At 50.7% G+C, this 23150-nt stretch overlaps 1 protein-coding gene across 2 annotated transcripts in view; it reads right to left on the bottom strand.

The window, feature by feature from the left end:
* LOC144115085 (uncharacterized) overlaps window positions 1–23150 on the bottom strand; it is a 120184-nt gene that overhangs the window by 41543 nt on the left and 55491 nt on the right. The gene's annotated exons all lie outside the window — the stretch shown is intronic.

The following is a 23150-nucleotide window of genomic DNA, read 5'->3' on the forward strand; positions in this document are numbered from 1 at the left end:
ATTACCAGCTAATCTGTTTCAACTCATGGTTCCTTCTGCACAAGCTGCACAAGCACTGTTGTGCCTCAGTTAACTCATGCAACTGCATTTCAAGATTTTGTTTTGCCACGAAAGGCTGGAATGGTCTTCCACCTCACAAGCCTTACTAACCTCTTGTCCTTTAAGCTGGTCACTGCAGAAATCCATGCAGTAAATGACGGTGTTGGTTCACTTATTTAGGTAAATGCCCCAAGCAAGAGAAGATTTTTAATAAGGGAGTAATGACTGATTAGCATCCACCTAATGGCAGCCATACGGCTAGAAAGGAAAGCTGTACAGGTTCCACAAACTTCTTTGTTGAAAGTAAATTCTTCTTAGTCTTGGGTTCTAACCTGGCACCACTGCCTCACCAGAGCAGTCATTCTAGTAACTGAGCGAACAGGGACGGCTGCCATTCGGTAGGGTGAGCTCGAAGTGGGAACAGTGTTGGTCCAGTGTTTTAAGGGAATCCTTTAAGATGGAGATGATTCGTAACAATGGAGTAATTACTCATTACATCCACCAAAGTGCAGCTACAAAACTTTCAAGGCAGCCATATGGCTGCATCTGGATGCGAATGAGTAAATGCTCCCTTATTAGTAAATTATGAACTCACCAAGCTCCTACTTGGCACTTCATGTCAAAGCTCACCACTCAAGTATTGTCATTTAGGACTGTTGAGGTATAATAAAGAGCTTAGTCATTTGCTCTTCTCGGCAAACCAATACAATGCTCTCTCATGCATAATGTATTCAACGAGAACTTTCCTTCTAATCTATTTCAAGGAATACTAGGGCAGATTTACATAACAGTTGCGTCGGACGCTACGCTGTGCACAAGCTAGACCTAGCAAGCCTTAACTCGTGCACTGCAAAGCTAAGCATGCATTATGTCCATCTGTCTCAGTCTTTACTTGGTGCTTGTCTGTTATCGTCTCTTTAGCTAAGCAACACACAGACTTCATAATGTGGCTCAGTGAGAATGCTACGTGTGCATGTTTATGCATGTGAGTTTTATATATTCAGGATAGTGTTAACTGGACTGTCGGTTCATCTTAAACCCAAAGGCTGTCAACTTCAACTTGCAGCAAAGAGATGCCAGTAAAGACAAAAGCCATCACTGCTTTTCTGTTTTTCTTCGGCGTTATTTGGCCTAACTTGAACTTGGTATTTTCCAAGATTGATACATATCGATGCCTCAGTTAATTTCTTTCCTTGAAAACCAAACTGGCAGGTAAATAGGTATGCTTTGCTGGAGATGATGAGAGGCAGCAACTAACAGCACATTCCAAAATTCAGCATATTTTAAGTGGAACGAGCATCTGTTAACTGTTAGCAATGCTCACTTTCGCTTGCTACTTTGGGAACTGGTCACCTTTACAATCAGTCATTCTTGATTTTACTGGTCAGCGAAAATAACTCATATGTTGCTTTAAAGTTGTATCAGTGAACATACGCATTATGCCTGTAACGTATTTAAATTGTTTATTTTTAATTTCATTTAATAATGCAAGATCGTAGCTCTCATACTGAAAATCCAATTTTACAAATTCTGCTTTAGATGTTAGTGTTTGCTCGAGATGACCAGGCAATATGGTCATCGTATCCTTTTTCTCTGACTATACGAAGTATTCTTTCTCAGCCTTAGCCAGGAGCCATCACCATGTAAACCCTCCAAAATGGTTCTTGCATTTCCTCTACCTGTAATCCAGTCTACTGGCCCCCACATCTCATTATGCTTATATTAATGAGGATGCCATGTTTAGACTTTCATGCAATACAAAGACACCCACTTTTTTGCATTCATAGCAACATTTGAGAATGCTTTGGAAATTCACAGATTATATGCCAGCTTGTTTTGTATCTGGCACGAATGACATGGCCTTCAGCAAAACTTCCCACACTAGTTTTCAACGTTGCAGTCTGGCTTGTGCAACTACAATGTGAGCTCAACAAAGACTGCTGAAGGACAACTGATGGTCCACTGTCACTCTGCAGAATGAAGCCGTGCACTTTAGCCGAGCGACGCGCATCTCAGCCCCTTTGCAGCCACAGTGCTATTTCTATTCTGGCTTTCATAATGGCGAGAAAAACACGACAAAAAAGTAAATTACTATAGTTTCAGTTTCGCTGTTCTGTGAAATGCAGAACTGCTTTGGTTAGAACTGAAAATTTGTGCTTCAAAATAGGGAACACCTTCCGACAGGAGTATTTTACCGTCCGCCTAGTGATAGAACCAGTCATCCATTTACTTTCCTTTCTAATATTTTAGATAAAGTGACAACTGATTACTTCTTGCTAGGGGGGGCTTTAACATGCCCGATGTTCGCTGGGTTAATAAACTGCCAGTATTTTCATCACAGCTGAGTTCTTTATCTCTGGCTTTTAGCGACCTCATCACTGCATATGGATGATGATGATGATGATGATGGATTTTTATGGCACAATGGCATCTGTGGCCAAAGAGCGCCATGGCACAAGGTTGTTTCTTCTACTCAAGGTGTGGTCAAAGACCCATTTCCCAAGCATTTCACCCTAAAGAAGCCGAGCAACAGGGGGGGGGGGGGGGGGGGGGGGGGGGAACCCATCGTATCACCGGTGGGTACCCGGTGGCACTGGGGATCGAACCCCGCACCTCCCGCATGCGAGGCGGGTGCTCAAACATTTCGCCACCGCTGCGGTCATCACTGCATATTATTTATTCCAGTTCGTAGATGCTCCCACTCGACGGTTTGGTGGCGCTTCTAATAACTTCAATCTTTTGTTCTCAAACTCAAGCTCCTTGGTGAATTCTGTTTCCACACTTCCGGGCATAAGCAACCACGATACTGCGGTTGCCCGAGCTGATTGCATTTGACTGCATACTCCTATGAAAAGCCACGAAAAGTTCATTTTTTTAACACGGCAACTACACTCAAAATCACACAGAAATTAGTTAACTACTTTCAATCATTTGTCTTTTGCAGTAGTACATCTAACGCCACTGATTTATGGTTGCTATTTAAAAAGACAAAATTTGAACTTCCGCGTCTTCTCGCCTTGCCCTCTCCTATCGCACGCCAAAACGGCGGTGCTCCTCCGCCGGCCCCACTCACTCGGCCCCTCCCCTACCTCCGCCGGCTGCGGCGCGCGCGGAGTGGCCGCGGTAGCGCGTGACGTCTGAAAGAATTTGGCGCTGTGAACCAATGATAACCCCCCGGCTGCTGACGTCATTTGCAAGACGTGACGTCGCCTGCCAGGTTTTCGTGCGAAAGCCCGGCACCGCGCGTCGCCGCGAGGTGCGAAAGCGGGATTTTTTAAAAATGTATTGTAAATTTCCCGCTTGCCTTTGACGTCTCGTACACGGCATGGGCGCTCGGTGGCCTGCACTCTACATAGTGCAAGCATTTAAAGCCAAGCTCAAACACCCCTTTCTGTGGCCCTATAACCAAGCGTCGCGAACCTGGAAAGCGTACTTCTAATCTTTCTTTCACTACCTCCACTTTCCGCGGTGCAGGTATCCACCGAGACTGCGATAGCAACCAGCGTCTTTCCTATCCTCAGTAACCTCCTCGTACTCATTCTCTCGTGGCAGCCGCGGTGGCTGCTGGCCTGAAGGACGCGGTTTTGATCCCGGCCGCATTTCGACAAAGGCGAAATTCTAGGGGCCCGTGTACCGTGCGATGCCAGTGCGATTTCCGGAGCCCTTCCCTACGGCATCCCTCATAGCCTGAGTCGCTTTGGGACGTTACACCCCCATAAACCATCATTCTCTCTTGAGCTTACCCGTTAACATGAGCTCGCAACGCCGACTCTTCGAGATATCGTTGTGCCCGGAGTAGCTCAGCACTTGCGCGGACGGCGCATACCGAATACCGCACCGAGTACCATGGACACTCCGCCAAAGTTCTACCGAAGTGGAGTGGTCGAGCAGCTCAACCAGACCGGACATTGTTTTGTTACAAGGCCAAGCCGCCGCGCGCTCTCACTGCGACTTTACGCAGTTTGTTACATCACGTATCATGTATACCTGCACGCGCCATGTCACGACTGCCATAACCCAAGAACGCTTCTTATTTCCCTGAATTTGCTGAAGCCCATTATCTCGCCTTCGAAAGGCGAGCACACATACGCATGCACCCACGAGTCATTAAATACCTGAGGTTTCCTGGAATATCTTAAACCGTGTGCATGCTGACTCGCGTTAGGTATACATCGGCATGCGTCATATAAGCACACATTTCCTGCAACAGATGACAAGTGTAGAAATTCAAGAGCAGGTTGCCCAATCGGCCGACCGTGGTCGAATGCTGTTGTCTTCACGTCCTGCGACTGGAATGAGCCGCAGGATCACATTGCAGGAGACAGATCGCAGTGGGCACTAGCACAACTTGATAATCCAAGATGCTTTAGCTCTTGCATCTCACCCCTTCACCACTATTTCCTCGTAAAAGTGTTTTTAACTGTGGCCAGAACAGTCCTCTTGCGCGACACAATGATAGGGAGCGTGCAGTAGATTTGGCTACCGTAATAAAGTGGCTGCTTAGTAATCAAAATGCAATTTACTCCGCTTCATTTTTATGTTTGTTTGTTTGTTTGTTTGTTTGTTTGTTTGTTTGTTTGTTTGTTTGTTTGATCGTTCGTTCGTTCGTTCGTTTGTTTGTTTGTTTGTTTGTTTGTTTGTTTGTTTGTTTGTTTGTTTGTTTGTTTGTTCGAGATTATGGTTTGCGCTACAAGAAATCACTCCCATCATGCTTCACGTCATAGCCTCCAGCAACAGCTGGCACGGGGGGAAAAGAAAACCTAAAGAGTCTGCAAAAAAAGAGGGGGGGGGGGGGGGGCGAACAGGCCGGCTGCGCAACGGTGTGACGCAATCCTTATCAGGGCAGCCCCTGCAGGCACCACCCACCAAGGCCAATCTCACGGCGGCACCGGTGAATCCCCACGGGCCTATGGCAAAACAAAACGGCGGCGGGGATCGGGGGGGGGGACATGGAAAAGGGGGGAGCAAAGGGGGTGGCAGGAGGCGACCTTTCCTGAGCGCCGCCTCGAGGAAGTGCGTGGCTGCTGGCGGAACGGAGGAAATTGGCCCACATACACGAGGAGCCCGAGCGACGGAAAAGAGGAGGTCCAGGAAGCTTCGAGCGGAACAATGCGGACACTGCGTGCTGCTACCAGAGACAGGCGGAGAGGAAAGCTGCGGCAAACGACAACGGCATGTCCAAGGGGGCAGAGAGGTGGCAGTGCTGCAATAGGCCGAGGGAGGCTCCGCGCTACGTTCAACCATCGATCGGCCAGAATGCCAGGAGGCCACACCGTCTGCGGAATCCAAGATTTTATAATAAGATATATTTAATTATCCGCGTGGAATTCTTGCTGGTCCTAAAAGCTGATCTCGCTGCAGGGAGACAGGGCACGTAAAAATGGGTTTTGTTTCTGTCTAATAAATACTGGTAAAACACAACCGGTGTGATATCTTGTCAGGGGAAATCCTTTAATACTGACAGTGCTTCAAGGGTTATAAATAACAGGCTGCGAGTTATATTTGGTCATTCGCACTGGTGCTTGAATACGAAAAAAAGCTGATGGCGGAAAACACCAAAAGCTACGTAACAGTACATTTCGTGGAAGCAGTTCGCTATCCCTTAATGGGCTTGCAAATGCATGTTTGTTGTTTTACTGGCTTGTATGCTTGTTTTTTTTTTTGCTACCTGATTCACCTTTGCAGTTGGTGAAGCAAGAATCCATCTTGTTAAGCAGATACCGGAAGTGATGCTTTAAGGGTCATATCCACCTGGAGAGCGGTCGTATACGTACGGTTAAATATTCAAATTACTACAAGCAGTTTTCTAGTGATTGCGGTTGACTGTATGTGCAGCTTCTATAGTTCGGCATTGAATACTTTTTCCCACAGCCACAGACCATCAATGCATAACATACAAGATTTAATTGATTCAAATACGCGGAAAACTTTTTTGTGGTGTAGTATAGACTGGAGCCTGCTGTCCCAGTTTTTTCGCTTACGTATATTATACATGTAATAATTACCTTTTCTGTATGCAGTCCTGCGTTGCGCATCGACAGTAGTCACGTTTTCTTGAGTGCAGGGTGGCTGATTAAAACTAAGTAACGCAAAGAGCAGCCAATGTTCAAATGCCATAGCCATACTGTTGGTTACCTCCAGATAAATTGATACGTGATCCAAGACAGAAACAACTCTATTTACAACATCCACACCTACCACTGTTCAGACCGACTAGCGGCCGTTTCGGTGAATCTGTTGGGCGCGCTCAACGGTTAGACACGAAACTCACAGTAAGTGAAGAATCCCGTGGCGAATCCACGAAACCTGTGGCACCGCCACACAAAACCTGCACTTTCTTTACTCCACAAAGACGCCGCTGACGAATTTATTTACGCCCATAAGAAAAAAGAAGAGGTAAAGTACAACCAAGGGCGCTTCACCCATTCTCATCTTTCAAATTCCCACGGGAAAATGCATCCTTGCGCCTTGACTGCCACGTGTTCTCGTCGGCAGTGAATCTCCCGTGGTGTATGATTCTGCAATACTTCTAGAAGTAACACGAACCTCGAGAGGTACGTACTATTTCCAGCGCGCATTTGCTGCCACACGACGTTAAAGCTCATTGCGGGCACTGCGAGGGTATTCCTTTGCGTTGACAGCCGTCGTGACTGAGCTCTGAGCGGAATCCTGAAGACATGGCAGCCTCGTGTCGACGGGTACACACGCTTAAGGGCGCGTCAAAGCTTTCCATGCACCCCAAACTCCTCCGCCGCGGGTCCATTCCGACCTTCCGCGCAGGTTGCGAGCAGGCGCAGAACAGCGCGCCTATTTGCCAAGAAGAGCGCACCGTTTCTCCGAGGGCGGAAACAGTGGCGCCGGCCACGATGTCGACGCGGTCTTCCGAGGCATGCAGATCAGGAACGCGCGCCCTGCTTATTCCGCGTGGGAATCGGGATGTTATTTCTCTCTTGTCCCGGCTCCCTTCCAGCGATGCAAGACGGCTGGCCTTCGGGCGCAACCAAGCGGCGCACGAGAGATGCTCTATCTGCTGCTCAGGGCACGCAGGGATCGCGTCAGTACGAGGAGAGAGAGGAGGGGGAAAAATGTCCTTACTGGGGCGACACAGAGTGCGGTCCGCACGCAGTGCCGGCACCACTGCACCAGTCCGCTGAACGGCTCAAAGGGCGGAAGCGCCTTCAACGTCCCGAATAATATACTGGCAACGGCCAGTGAGAGATTCGTACGGTAAAAACAATCGACGGTGTGTTATGTTGTCGAAAACAAATCCAGAATAAAGCGCGTTATCCGTAGTTCCGAGGCGCACTTAGCTGCGCAGTGCAGCGTGCCCTGATAATTCTAAACGCACCGAAGACGACGACGTCAGCTGATCAAGGTGGCTACGCATTCTGCAGGACCGCGTCCTTTCTCGCGCTTTGTGAACTTTAAAAAGCGAATACCAAGCAGTCCATCCGCACTCGTCGCCTGCAATGTACCTTCGTACTTCTTGAAAGATCTACTGCAAGTACGTTCTGAGATCCTTGTCGAAAGCTTCTGCCATATCACTAACCACCTCGCATGAACCCTTCCTCGCAGGCGCCACCAAAGAGAAAAACAAGGCACGCGAGGGGGAACGCGCCTTCATGCAAATCAACTTGAGATCATCAGCGCCTCCGTACAAAACCCCGCTTCGCCAGATCACCATAACGCCGCACGATTGTCGAGCCTCGCGTACCGCATGCGAGACCATTCCGGCCCAAGAGATGGCGGGGAGAACGGCGCTAACATTCCGTTCGGCGACGCAGTAAAGAGGCATTCGAAACAATCGCCCGTTGCACCGAAGACAATTCCGCCGGAACACCACGGAACGGTGTCTCGTCTTCCACATCGCGATCATATCTGGGTTATCGTCCCTCCCGCGCAAACGGGCATCGATTGTTTCGGCACAGACTGCGTAACGGCCGCCGCTCGACAGATGAGCCCCGGAGGACGCGTATGCAGGGCAGGGGTTTCCCCGAAGTTTCGGCGGCGGCCCAGCGGCAGAACGGGCGGCCAAATCGTCCCAGTGCGGCGGGCGGTGCATCTCCTCCACGCAGCCGGCCGACTGGCCGCCCCTCTCCTCCTCCTCCTCCTCCTCTCCGCGCACGGGAGCGCGTATGCCCTTTGCGTAATCCGTGGCTCTAGTTCATCGCTCGCCGAGAAATCAACATTTCTCGGGCCGTGTCCTCGGCGGGAGGTCGATCGCAGCGGCTTCCGGGTTCACGGAGCCGATCCACGCTGGCGGGGCTGCGGACGCCGGCGGCTGCCGCCTGCGCCGCCCAGGGGTCGCTTTTCGGGCAGCCGCATTCTACGTACGGAGCGAGACAACGCGGCGCTTTGCATTACTGACGCGATGATTGTGCGGCGCGTATATTGGGAGCCGGGAAAATGGCATGCGCCTCAACACGTGTTTAAGGCCACGTGCTGAACAGGGACGCGCTTTTTGTTCCCTCGTGATGACGATTCGATCCTTGTCGTTTCTAATCTGGAACCATAGCAACACTTGCGGTGGGGAAAGAAAAAAAATTACTTGAGGCAGTCACAACCTGAGGCTTTTTTTTTTTTTTACCTTTGGTCATTTTACCCAGCATGTCGCTCGACAGCATGTCCCCTCTTTCCCACTCCACTAAAGTCGTTCTGCGCACCAGCTAACTTCTAGCACCAAGGATTCTAAATAACTTCATTCGGCGATTGAACGCCCTCCTCTAGCTTGCTTCTGTTTCCGGTGCGCGAACTTCTTTAACTGTCTTCTTTTTCTTATCCCGGAGTTAGCCCATTCACTCAGCTTTATTTTTACATGAGCGCGCCTATTGTAGAAAAGGATGCGTCGCTGAGCAGACGCCCCGCACAAGATCGCTTCTTCATCATGACTTTCTTGCGGTGAAAGAGGAGCTCGTACTACCGGACGCGTTTTAAAGGCTTGGCATACGTAGCATGTAAATTCTAACGCTAAACCTTGCGTTGCGATGAATCGGCTAACTGATCCGTTACAATTAATATTCGTTTCTGATTGCTACTATCTATTGATATGTTAAAAAAGACATGGCTGCGCCGGTATTGTAATTATCTCTCTTCAAGGCGAAAGTTTGCCTTGTCGTGGTTGACCTTTATAGAATTTATTAAGTACTGGTTGGTTTATGGCTATGGTTTATGGGGTTTAATGTCCCGAAGCGACTCAGGCTATGAGGGACGCCGTAGTGAAGGGCTCCGGAAATTACGACCACCTGGGGTTCTTTAACGCGCACTGACTTCGCACAGCGCGCGGGCCTCTAGAATTTCACCTCCACTCAAATGCGACCGCCGCGGCCGGTATCGAGCCCGCGTCTTTCGTGTCAGCAGCCGAGCACCATAACCACTGAGCCACCAGGGCGTATTAAGTATATTGTCGGATTGTTGGTCTGGATTGCACGAAATGTGCATGCTATTCATTGCACGTTTGGACAGGTTTAAAGAGTAAAATATCCTCACTTCTTTCGATCAGTTCACGTTAGTACGGTACCTCTTCCCTCGTTGGTCACACATGTTCGGGCTGCAAACGGTCGCTCCAGATGTTGATTGCATCCCGTGGCCTCGATTCGGAACCGGAAGATTAAAAGCGTGGTCATCTCTGCTCCGTGCCGCTTCTGCCGTCAAGCAAGGAGCGGTGATTCGTGATGCGAGCCGTGTTAGTGGCGTCAAAAACAAAGAAACCTTCCAATTGAGAAAGCTACCTGTAGATATACACGTCGGAAGGGGCTTTCCGTTCACCTCCACATCCTGGACATCCTTACCAGTGAGGCAATGACGAAGTTCCAGGTTTTTCAGGTCGAACATAAGCTGCGCAGTGCACGGAGGGGGGGGGGGGGGGGGGGGGGGGGGGGGCGAAGCTACCCGTAAGAACTCTTCCAGGAGCATGCAACCCTCCGGTATTCATTTCTAGATGGCCTTGACTCCTTTTCCGCATCTCGTTACCGCCACCTCAGTGTACTCAGTTGATGCGTAGGTAAGCGGACACTAACGTGCAATGCTCCATCTCACAAATTGTTTGCAGCGTTGTGAAGAGTCTGCGGCGATCTGAGCCAATCAGAACGGCGCGCGCTGCAAAACGTGTTCCTCCTCACCCCGCGACTGGTGACTCCATGGAGGTGGGAAAGAGCATCCGTCCGCAGCAGACTCGGCGGACGCCATTTTTGCGAATGGCGGCGCACCAGTTCGCAGAAGGCCTCCGCAGTGCTGTGTTCGTGCGGGCTTTATTATCCGCGAATTTAGCCAGCAAATGACAAACTCGGTATACTTTCAAAACACCATCCCGAACTACCTTTTCAATTACTGCAACAATTGTTTCAAAAAATAGTCACGACGCTGCTTAAATATTCGAAGGACTATTTGCTGTCTTCCTTGGCCCTCGCTGGACGAAAGCGCTCTGCCTTTCACCGTGCTGCAAACGTGTTGTGAGACGAAGTACAGACAGCATAAATTCGTGGACCAGTGCGCTCTCCAAACCAGTGCTCGTAGCACATTGTCCCTCCGCGGTCCAGCGGGAAGTAGAATCCAACCCGAGCGAAATGTCTTCATGCGTATGCCTTCGACGGCTCGCGGTATAGAAACTACCCACGAACAGACAAGGCCGTGTCGCCGCAAACTCGCGCGGCATGTGGCAAGCGTCGCAGGGCGCCCGCAGGATCCATCGTGGGCTCCCCCGCCGCAACCATACGCATTCACTGCGAGCGAACAGGCGCGCTCACTTATTATTCACGTGCCCCTGCGCGTGATCGCCCACTCGGAGCACAGTCGCGCGGCGAGCGTATCGAGCTGACCGCGCGTAGGCCGACTACCCGTGCGCGCGTACTGTACGGGGGCGACCGGTGGTCGACGAACTTTTTCTCCGACCGCGTCATTTGCATCACCCAGCGGCGGCAGCAGAAGCCGCTTCGGAGGCGGTGGCTGTGCCGCCGTACTTTTTAACCCTTGCAGGCCTCGTGTAAGCCGGTTCGTATTGTGACTGGCGAGGAGTGAGTGCTCCGGAGAAAGAGTTGCGGCGTTTCAGAGGCGAGGCCAGAGCGAGCCTTTATTCCGTGGAGAAACTCCACAGAAGGAATAGGTTATGAAGTCAAAACTGACGATTGCTACGGTTCGCTTGAGCGTAAGAAGACTTTAGAACTCTTTAATGGCTGTTCAAATGTGGAATGCCGTGCCCACGGTGTCAGGCTTCGAACCTGGCATTGCAGGCATAGCTCGGACGCACGCATACTGGCCCCACCAACTGCAAAATGGCGGGAATGTAAAAGGGGCGACAAGTTGGCCCCTGTTAGGGCCTGATTTACGAGGAAACAAACGGGGCCGAAGAATAAGCGGACAGGTCGGGCGCTTCTTCCACTAGTATTTATGCTTTCTTCACAGCTGCAAAATAATATTTGCGTAAGTTAAATGGTGGCAAGTAATCTCAATTATCCTCCATTTCTCCGCCCCAACATGTTTCAACGCTGACCGCATGCACTGCGTTTTGGTTTCTCGTTAAGCCGACGCGTCGTGAGCACGCGAATGGCGGCAAGTCAAAACGCCACTGCCTTCCGCTGTACTTCCTGCTTGCAGCTTACAGTCACGTGATCTTTATTTGCCATTCCTTTGTTGCTTTCTTCGCCAGAACTAGTGAAAAATCCGCAGAATAGTGCCAGCTCTTATTGGATGTCGACAGTTCGCGCCCGTGAGCAGGCACATATTAACAGGTGACTCAAATTCAAACAAGGCCCTTTCGAATTTGGCCTATTTGGCGTGCGCATGGGCTGGTAAGCAATAACGAAATTCCCTGGCTGACGTCATACTTCTCGCCTAAATACAACGCAAAACATGAACGTGTCAGCGGTTGCAGCAACAGGCGAGAGTTACGAAAGGCTTTTCTTCTTCCGTTTTTCTTCGTTTTTTTTTTGTTCCTCTCCATTCTGCCGAGAAAACAGAATTGTCACCTATATGGGGAAATAACGCACTAGCAACTTGTAGGGTTGGTTACGAACCCGTGACGAAACGTTAATTGAGTGGCACTTCGCCCACATATCGCGGGTTCGGGCCAGAGCAAGCTGAGGGCAAAGCCAGCGTTTGGCGCGACGAGCCAGCGCTCTCGCTCCGAAGGAAGGTAGGCGCAGTTATTTAAGACCACAAGTGTTCATTACACAGCAAGCTGCATTGCATAACACTGCACTGATCCCCAGACCTCAGTTCAACCCAGAGCCCAGCCGCAGCACCCGAAAGCGGGCCCGCGGAGCCGCGCGCGCAAAGCAAAGACCACATACGCGCGTGACGGCACAGCCAAGGGCGATCGCACGCCGCACAGCCAACCAGAGGGTTAAATCGCGCGCGACACAACACGAGGGAGGATGGGGCATGCGCGGAGCACATCTTGACGACGCAGGTCGCACGTCGATGGCTCATCGCGCGTCGTCACCGGAAATGGCCGGCGATGACGGAGAACCAGCCGGATCAGGACCTCCCGAATCCGGAGCGCGTCAGCGCCGCACAGGTTGGCGATGGGACTCCCGCAGTTCGGGCCTGGACTCAAGCATACATACTAGGTGTGCGCAAGGTTACACCACCCGCGCCCTTGGTCCCTCGGCAAAGGCCGGGACACCCGGGAGGCGAAATCTACGCACCTTTCTGTTGCCCGAGTCGGTGGCGGTCTCCCCGTTCCTTTCCCGCTCGGGCCTCTCGCCGAAACAGCGCACCCCCAACTGTCACTGGAAGTGACCCAATGGGGACGCGAGGTCGAAGCGGGAAGAACGGAAGGGAGGGTGATTTACAGCGGTTCTTCAACAGAGCTTCCCTCGGAAAGGAGGACAACCAGCGCGGCCGCCTGCATTCCGCTCGCGGACACCCCACGGGGGGTCTCTCCAACGGCAGCAGTGGGCGCGCACTCCGATCGCTCAAGAAGCCCAATCCCCACAAACTATATCAGAGCAATTTTATACTAAGAAGCCGAGGTGAGAACTGTGTTTATATTGCAAAAGATAATACGAATTAATATGAATTCAGAATGAATAAAAAATGCATGCGCGGAAGCTGATGATGTGAAAATAACTGCCAGGCCATTATAATGTTCAAATATGAACAAGAAAAAGCAGTGAAATAGCTGAAACTGCACATTATGTACCACAATAAAACGCATTCATGTAAAGCGAATACGTCCAAAGAAAAACTACGCTTGTATGGAGGTAAGAAAAGGATAAGAGTGAAAAAAAAATTCGTTGGAGGCACTTAGATATATCTTAACTGCGGGAAGGTGGAAGCCGTTTGCGACTCATTGCACTGATTTGAATTTGCCGCGCATGAATTGATTTCACGACAGAGAAGAGCAGCTGGCGCGAGCGTGGCAGATAGACCACGTGACATCACAAGGTCACGTGATCTAAAATGTAACGGACGGACGCGAGTATGAGCCATTAAAGGCTATTGCCTTAAAACTTGCTTCGTGTAAGTTTTAAATTACATAGAGTCATCTGTCTTTCCATCGACTTTTCTACCTCATACATCGTAATTTTTTAAACATTTTTACAACATTTGCCCGTTTCTTCGCTCCTACCTTAGCCGTTACTGCATCTGTGTTCGTTCCTGACATGTGGGTTTCCGAAATGCACATTACACGCGTAACTCTTTTGTACGCAGCGGTATCAAATGTTGTAAGTACTGTAAACTGAAGCGCGCCTTTTTGTGCCATTGCTGAAATCTTCCCGGCATAAATCCCCAATGAGGCCTTTAACATTTCTGTGCGTGCATGTGCCTCAACTCCATCAGAAACAAATAGCTTTATACCTAACAGCCATTTCACGACGCCGATATATCTAGCGCCTTTTCGGAGTCAGCGTAGTGCTCAGAGCAGCCAGCGAAGATAAGCAGGAAATTATAGGAGCCAATTTCTGCTGCCGCTGCAACTTTTCAACGGAAACGCTCACGAAAAATAAATTTCCAGCTTTCTTCTCGTGGGAAGGAAATAATCGCTTGTTAGCCCCCATAATTCTTAAGTTCGCTCTCGAGTGATTTGGGACCATTGCTAAATTGCAGGCTCCCGTCAAGCTCGAGTACGTTGTAGCGAAGAAGGCGACCTGCGTATTTATCCGACAGCGCCGTCTCGCCATATCCTCTTGCACGGCGAGCATTTCCTCCGTTTTGGCACGTTTCCGCCCTCCCCGTATACTATACGCTGGCAGAACCGTACCGAGCTACGAGGCACGCAATCAAAGAGAAAGAGGGAAAGAGGCACAGGTGGGAGGGACAGGCGTGGAAGCAATGGAATTCCGACACGGCCACCGAGGCACGTCCATCGTTTCTGAGCCGGGAACCGCCCTCGGAACGCCACGACCCTGCAGTCGCGTACGGAACCCCCTCGCCAGATTAGCCTCAGACGGAGACCGAAGAACAAAAAACTTTTTAAAAAAGCCGCAGCAGCGGGTTGTGCTTGGCCCGATGACGAAAGCGCTGTGCCATTCGGAATAGGAATGGACGCCCCGCGCTCCCCGATAAGAGCTACGTATACACGCCGGGAAAATAAAAATAAATGGACACAATGTTGCCCGTGCTCCGGTGCGCGCACGGCGACCGATGGGCTGACCGTGAAAGCGCCTCCGGTGGTTGTGACGTGCCGCTTCTTGGGCGACCTCTGCCGGACCGGCGGGAACGTGGTGGTGAAGATGCTTTACCGACACTTTTAGGGGGTCCTTATTCTGGAACTACGTTGGCAAAGGCTGCTGCCCTTGCTCTTGTGACGAGGTCCTCCTGGTCCGTGCCGTCAGGAGCTGGACAGGGCTGCCTCCCGCCCCTCCTGTGTGTTGGCTTTTCCATGATGTATGTGCACCTGTTTTCCTGACAGGCCCATACCATGTGATATAAGTCCGCCTTCTCCCCGTAGATATTACATCTCGAATCGAACGGCTCCGTGTCTATGGCGTGTAGCCTATACAGAGTTTGTATGAATTTTACGAAGCGAGATCTCGTCGACTTTACCTAACAGTTTGTCCGGTAGGGGGGGGGGGGGGGGGGTATACCCTGCGAGACAGCCTGATGTGCTGTAGTATCCCTGTGAAGGTTAGCATGGGGGTAGGGGGTTTCACAGCATCCCTGTAGGGTATGCTCGGGTGAGAAATGCTCGGGCTGAGGCGTGTGCTCTCTCGTTCCCTGTGATGCCCTGGTGATATAGTACCCATACTAAATGTTCAAATTCTGGTTTGTAGCCTCTATCGTGGCCCTTAATTAGGATATTAGCCGCTAGCGGCGTTGTCCTGCCTTTGATGTAGTTACGATACGCGGTTTGCGAATCTGTTAGGATGTATTGTGACGCAGGGCGCGTAGCCGCTAAGGGTATCGCCGCTTCTTCCGCTGCTGTCGCATCCTGACTAACGAACGTTAGTCCATCTACGACCTGATTTCGGTGCATTGAGGGGACCGCCTTTATACCCCGCTCATGCCCACAGCATCGACGTAAAATACGCCTTCGTTAGCTCGACAGTGCTTCTCCGTGGCTTTAGCTCTAGCTTGACTTCTCTATTGGTGAAACTCGAGATGCATGTTAGTTGGCATCGGAGAGGTTCTTGAATTATCCCCATCACGGGGCAGGCATTTCTTCTCTGGCATCGAGTTGGAGGGGGAACCTGATGCGCAGATCTTCAAGCACTTCCCGTCCCGTCCCAGTGGACAACCTACCGATCTGGGCCGTCATGTGTGCCCCGACCAGCTCGTCCTCTGGATCGCCAGTCGTAGCAGGCTTTCAGTTGAGGTCGTCAGTGGGAGTCCCATGACCTTCGTGTATGCCATTCTGATTACGGCTTCCGGATTCTTAGTGCCTGGCCTACTGAGTTCTAGCTATGGCGTAGCATATACCACTCGGCTGAAGGCTTGCGCTAGTCAAAGGGTCTCCTCCATCATGCCCGTCTTCTTTGCCGGGATCCTGGCTAGCACCCTGTTGACTTGTTTGCATGTCGAGCGCAGGGTGTATGCCCAACACCCTGAGATTGAGAACTTCTTCTATGAGAGTGCCGTCCACTTGCACGTTGACCGGCTCTTCACTGCCTTTCCTACGGAATACGACGATCTCTGATTTTTCGTAGGAACACGACGACAACCCGCATTTTTAAGGGCGTACACGCGGACCACAGTAGCGGCTTCCTGGAGCCTGTTCTTCATTTCTCTGAGGTTTCCCTCAATAGTCCAGATAGTTGCGTCGCCCGCATACAGGGCGTGTCGTATTTTGGTCGAGCAGAGGTGGCAGCCGGATGAGTGTTATGTTGAATAGCAGAGAAGATAGTACCGCTTCCCTGAGGCGTGCCTCTCATTCCAGTCTTCACTTCCGTTAACTGTCCTGTCCACGAGTACGTTCTCTGTCCGCAGCTGGTGTTTTGCATGTTCTCGAGGATTATGGAGTATCGAGAGAAAAATTACACGTGAAGCGAAGTTCGAACGTCAGTTTAGACTCGGGGAGCTAGAGGAATGGCAGAGCAATTCCTACTGCCAAGTCGCCGCGTGTATCGAGAGACTTTGCGGGGGCCTTCGTTCATGTTTCTTTGTTTTGTTTTAATAGTCGGGAGCCTGAAAGGATTGATTTGTGCAGGCTCTTAATCTCAAAAGTAATCAAATTAAGATTTGGCGCTTTCCTAGTTGCTCGGCAGTAGTTTTTTCTGGCCTCTCAATCAGTGACGGAGCCAAGGGGAGGCGAGAGGTGGAGGACTCCTCTCCAAAAGTTGCTGGCCCACATAAAAAATTTGCTGAGCGCTTCTTCAGATAGTTTGCGACGAGGACGAGGAATCTTGACAATGCAGCCTTTAATTGGGAGGGGGGCCTCGGCGGTCATTATGTGAAGCTGTCGCCGCTGCCTTGTTCATTTCATTTATTTTCTCTTACGAGCAGCAATGCAACAGAGACATCACGCCTGTCCGAAATTTAACTTGCCACCCCGCTGTAGTACCCTGGCGCCGCCCTTGCTCTCAATAACGAAGGTAAATCACCCAGTCTTCTTACCAGACATTATGGGGAGTCGGATAGACCCCGGAACAGGTTTCGTCGACGCTGCCGCATATGCGAGGCGTTCCCCTCGTTTGCGCGTGCAAGGAGGCACACGGGCAAGTCCGCTGCAAAGATACGCGCAACTCTCCACATGCTCGGTTCCCTATTGCTGCGTCCTGTTAACCTTTTTGCCAACGATGCGCTCTTTCTTTTCTTCGCCCGTAAAATGAACGCGTCCAATCTGACACTTTGTTCCCACCGAGGCAACAAAATGTGTCGATGCAAGAAGGCACGAAAGATGGAAACGTAAAAAAAAAAATCCGAAAGGCTTGTGGCCAAATTGTAGAACGATTCTTTTTTTTTTTTTCGGTTCATTCTCTTACCTCTTTGCCGTGGGCCAGTTGCGGATTTGATACCAGAGTGGGATACTTACTAGAGCAAAATTTTAAAGTCGCCTCTGTCGTTGCAAGCATTGTTTTTGGTTTGGTTAGTTTTACGGGGCCTAATGTCCCAATGCGACTCGGGCTATGAGGGCCGGACACAGTAGTAGAGGGCTCCGGACAATTTCGTCCTCCTGGGGCTTCTTAATGCGCACTGACAGCGCACGGTACACGGGCCTCTAGAATTTCGCCTCCATCGAAATGCTACCGCTGCGGCCGGGATCGAAACCGCATCTTTTGAGTCAGCAGCCGAGCACCATAACCACTGACCCACCGCTGCAGCAAACATCGTAGTCACCTTCTCTTTTAAGAGATTCTCAGTGCTGAAGTTCTGCCTTAACGGAGGTGGATACGAGTACACAACGACCGCGAACGCTCAAGGTAGCGTCAGTCGCCCAATCTCCCCATATCATCGTCGCCATCAGCCGAACTACGTTCACCGCGGGATAACGTCCTCTCCTCACATATGCTTCGAAAGGTATTCAATAAAAACTTGAGCTCCGACTGCGGCCCCTCTATGGGCGCATGCTGAGCTCACTTGTTACACCGTGATCGTAATGAGAGCGCCGATCAAAGAGCGCTATTATGCATATTAAATGTCATAGGCTCGCTGCTCATCCTCGTTATGTTTTTTGTTGTTGTTGTTGTTCCTGTTATCCAGAACTTGCGCATAATATACGTACACACCCATCAGATCTTACAACGCGATTTTCGTTGAGGCGTATACGCACGACACCATCAATCTATATTGTGAAATCCAATCAACCAGCCTGCAAAAAAAAAAAAAGACCACGATTGGTTATCGGATGGCGCAAACGGTGAACTAACTGTCGATGCCCGTTAACTACGCGTTAGGTGAGCTTGTTTTCTCCGTTGCGTAACACTCGACGTTCTCGTTCGAGGCTGCGCGTCCCCGTAGTCACTCTCCTGGCTTCTCTGCGCGCGCCGTGCTAACTAGCTTTCATGCCTGCCTGCAGAGAGCGGGTTCGGATGTCAGCGATTCCGGCATGAAACTGCGGCTCCATCGGCGCCGCTTGCCGGAAGACGTCAGCGCGCGGACGAGGCGGTGGCGCAGCCCTTCCGCGATGGGCGTCTTCGCTTCCCGCTCAGCAAGCCGCAGCGCGCCGTTAGACACGGCTTCTTCCCCCGCTGTAGGTAGGCGATACGAGCGCCTGCTGCTCCGTGGCTGCCTCACATCTTTTCCACAAACGCCGACCCACTTTGGGCGTCCTTCGTGCACCTGGCGAAAAAGCGCAGGCGGCAATCCACGCAGTTGCATTGAAATTGAGTTTATTGGCCACTGTACGGTTCGCTGCGTTCAATGCCACACGCAGCCGCTTGGCGTAAATGAATCGGCATTGGGCGGTGACGCAGGTACGGGGTTAAATACATCCGCTTTAGTGTGTCATTTGAGCTACATATTGCATGCTAACACTTTCTTTCTTTCTTTCTTTCTTTCTTTCTTTCTTTCTTTCTCTCTTTCTTTCTTTCTTTCTTTCTTTCTTTCTTTCTTTTTTTCTTTTATTTCTCCAAGCAAGCGTTACATGCTCGAGGAATGAATGGGAGTAAAAAGCCGCATTATGCGGCTTGGCAAGTTCCCGCCACCTATGTGTATTCGGAAGGGCAATGCAGGTAACAGTACAGTGGTGGAAAACACAGACTTAGTGTACAAAGGTTACAAATCAGGCCGACATGAAAGAGAAAATTACGATGACGATCAAAAGCAAGAACTTCAAAGAAACACAATCAAAGAAACCCAGCACACACTTCGGAAGGATATCATGGAACGCACGTACCCGCTTTTGTCATAAGTAACAGAGTAGCAGGTTTTTGCTTCTCAACCGTATAACGGAGACTTCACGGCACCCCTAAAAACCGAAAGGTTTCAAAACGTGAGGACAAGGGCTCCCCTTACTTTGAACAGATTCAGAGCTTAAGGGCTGTCATAAGTACTACGCGGCTATGAAAGAAACTGCGTGTGCCCGGCTACTTTTGACAATTAAACGGGGTATATCGCGGCGTGAACTCAGAAGAAAACTAGAGAGCACACACGTTTTGCGAGGATCCATTTCTTGACAGAGGTTGAAGAAACAAGGTTTGTATATGCTTAAATGAAGATGGAGCATTTAACTGGTTGGATAATGCAAATTTATTCAGTGTCGAAGGTAGCGTATAGGATAATCCTTGTAAACATGTGGAGCTTGTGGAGCTTTGTGAGAACAAGGCAAGAAATAAGAGGTTGCCCGTCTTTTCTCTGTTCTTGAGAGCATCCTGCGTGCCGGTTGTACACTGTCAAGGTATGTGCCGCTGCCGAAACAGATTTGTGAGGAGGGCAATTGAAATGAAGCGTCAATGCGAAGTGACAGAGCTGTCCCATGCCGTTTATTTACCTTTTTTTTTCGTTATTACCCGTACCTTTTAGTGGCATTCATCCGTCTGGTGAGACTGAGAATATATGCGGTACACTGTTTTTCTGCGCTGCTGCATTACTTGTATTACTGCACCCATTTTTCGTCTTTTTTCTCTTTTCTTTCACCTCTTGCTCTGTTTCCAACAACATCAAAACGGGTAAACTCAGGCGAACCTCGTCCGAAAACCAGTCTGAAACCGTGGCCAGCCGACAATAACACTGGAGTCGAAACTGAAGTCGAAATTGCAGTCCAAACTGAAGTAGAACTACCCGAGACTTTCCGAAATTTTCCCTCCGAGTGATATTAGCAGAAAAAAAAAAATCTTCCCTTTACCAGCTGCCCGAGCGGGATTCAAACCACCGCCGGTGCAAATAAGCAGCTTCGTTTGCCGACGACTACTTAGCAAACATCGCAAATACTGCTGGCAGTGGGCGGAGCAGCGTACGCGCCCTCCTCCTCGTTTTGCAAGTGAGGAGGAGAGAATATCGAAACACTGCCGAGGAGACGGGCCACAAACACTGATACCACAGCCTGCAAAAAAGAAAAAAAAAGGCCGTGTCATGGCGATCAGGAAGAGTATGAATGTTCTACGCCAGCACAGTCGTCGCTTCTTTGCGAGCCGAATTTCATGTCCTCACAAGCAGGAACTTTCATTCCTGTCTCCGTCGGTGCTATTTTGTGGGACGTTTTGGTCCCAAAAAACATGAGCGAACATAGCTTCCGGTCATATCAGTGAAAAGCACAAGACCACAGGAATCGACTTCGACAGGTTTGTCGCCAGGGTGTTCTGATAGTATTTTAATGACCAGGAAGCTTCGTCTGAAGTTTCATGCTACAGGGACACATCCGCCCACTGCGAGAGTCGCCAGCATGGCCGAGGGTGCCCAAGCAGCCGTTCTGCCATTTCACTCCATAGCAGAACCCCTGCACACGGCGGGAAAATTCCTGCGCTAGGAGTGTCATGAAGAATGAGTTAGATTAACAAACTTAAGCAAAGAGTAGAGCACGAATAGATGCCACAACGTAAGCATTTCCTTTAACACGAGAAAGACGCACATGGGATGCAAGTTTCACGCTGCCACAGTGATTTTGTCCATCCTCTGAAAGAGTTTACTCGAGAGCTCACATGATCCGGACCCGCCCAAGTCACATGGCCACAAAGGTCAGGCCATGGGGAGCGTTTGCCGTTTGTCCCACTTGGATAATGTTATGTGCGACATATTTCACACCGCTTACGTGCAGAAAAAGCACCGTGTACAGCTATCACTGGAAGCAAATGAAAAGAAGGCAACCTCGAAGTCGAGGTTGGAGCTCATCTATGATGATGTCAGGACGCCGCGAAATCAAGGACAAAAGAGGCACACGAACACAACAGGACAGGCGCCAGGTGTTCGTGTGCCTCTTTTGTCCTTGTTGTTTTCGCGCCGTCCTGACATCATCTAGAAGCTATGCACTAACTAGCCCAAACCAAAGTACTTTTGGAGCTCATGTCTCTGGTAGTCGTTTTCTTGCTAATGAACGAACCGTCTGAGGCCGACTCCCACCTTTCACCATTTCTTCGCGTGTCGTGGCGTTGCCGCGCCACGTGGCCTGCAGAGACAGTAACGAGATCGCGACGCACTTGCGCTGTTTCGTGTAGACTTCGGGGCACACCGCGACCACGAGGGCAACGGCGATGTCACAACGCTCCCAGAAACTTGCGCTTCGTCCTCGCTCATCAAGTGTCTCAGTCAAAATTTGAGCGCGCGCATACTGCTCGCCTGACATCGCAAATCTGCCACCAACGACTTGCAGGCACAAACCTAGGGGGCACAGCCCCGTTGTGACCCCAGGGACCCTGCAGTGGTGGCCCTACCGCGCGTGCTGTGCCCCAGGGCAGCGCGCAAGGTCACGGGGCCAATTACCTCCGGCGGTCGGCAGCCCCGGCGGCGGTACTTTCACGCTGCAGCCCTGCCGAGGAAGCGGAAGGCGACGGCACGCACGCAGGCCTCAGCGCGGCGGGGATTCCTGCCCGGACCGTGCCCGCTCCGCGAGGCCGTCAAAACATCCGCCTGACAGCGGCGCTTGTCTGTTTCTCGGAGGCCAATTTTATGCGTGCCGTATATGGTGCTAAGGGCTTCGCTCGAGCTCGGAAAGAATCTTGCTTTCGCTCCGGTTCCTGTTTCTATCCCGAATCCTTGTCGCCGTGATTGTCGTGATGCTCATCATTCGGTTCTGAATTGTCGAATTGTCTCTGAATTGTCTCTGGTTCTGAATTGTGGCATTTGGTTCTGAAAGACCGCGCCAGCTAAACAGAACACGTAGGAAATTGCTTACGGTGACTGACTGGGTGCGCGACTACACTAGGAGCAGTGCACCACTTCACGCCAGGCGATAGACGGCGTTATTTCTTGAGAGCAGCTAAGCATGTTTTTCACGCCCGCGCGCCTACTCCTGTCCTTATCGCGTCTTCCCCACCCAGGAGTGGGGCATGTGGGGACGGGAAAGAGGACGAAACTGCAAAAGGTCTAGGAAGCTAGTCGTCCGAAAGCACCATCTCCTAAGACGAGCAATACTGATGCTGGAAACCTCTCAAGTATAGCCAGCAGCGCTCTGTGTAACAGCTGTCTCTCTAAATTCTTCAGGTGGAAACAGTGGAAGCGAAGAAAAAACAAAAAGTTTTTTTTTTTTTCTGGATGCTTACTGCGTAGGACGCGCACAATGACATATTTGTTTATTTATACGTTGTTCTCTGCAAATTTTGTTGGACTTTTGGAGGTAATCATCGTCAAAATATTGTCCACAAAACATGGTACAATTCTCGTGCCAATTACCGCTGGAATTAATCGTTAAAAAAGCCCGGCTCTGCTCGTTTCCTCGTTACTCGGTGTCATTAGCTTTGCCGTTACTGCGACACACCACAAACAATACGCGTACAGCTCCTGTCGAAAGTTCCCAGCCCACTGAGTGCGTGAACGAGGCAGCGGCCGAGCCGCGCGGTGGAGCCACAGTATAGCCTCCCTGGAGCACTGGATGTCCTTGACGGCCACGGGAGCAGTCCTACTTGCTGCGCAGAGCCCAAGGGCCCCGCTACACGGCCGGTAACGACTTGGGCCACGGGCGCAGTACGCACCAAGTTTTGGAGAAATGTGGCATCACCATTCAATTCCTATTGCCCGGTATTCTAAATGTATTACACTACTGGCGACCCAGAGAACGAAAGGTCACACATCGCTGAGCCGGAGAGACGAATGGCGGAGGGTAGATTTATAACAGCAGTGTGGCGCACTTGTTGTTGTTGTTG

The sequence above is a fragment of the Amblyomma americanum genome, chromosome 1 (assembly GCF_052857255.1).
Source record: "Amblyomma americanum isolate KBUSLIRL-KWMA chromosome 1, ASM5285725v1, whole genome shotgun sequence".
Classification (NCBI taxonomy): Eukaryota; Metazoa; Arthropoda; class Arachnida; order Ixodida; family Ixodidae; genus Amblyomma; species Amblyomma americanum.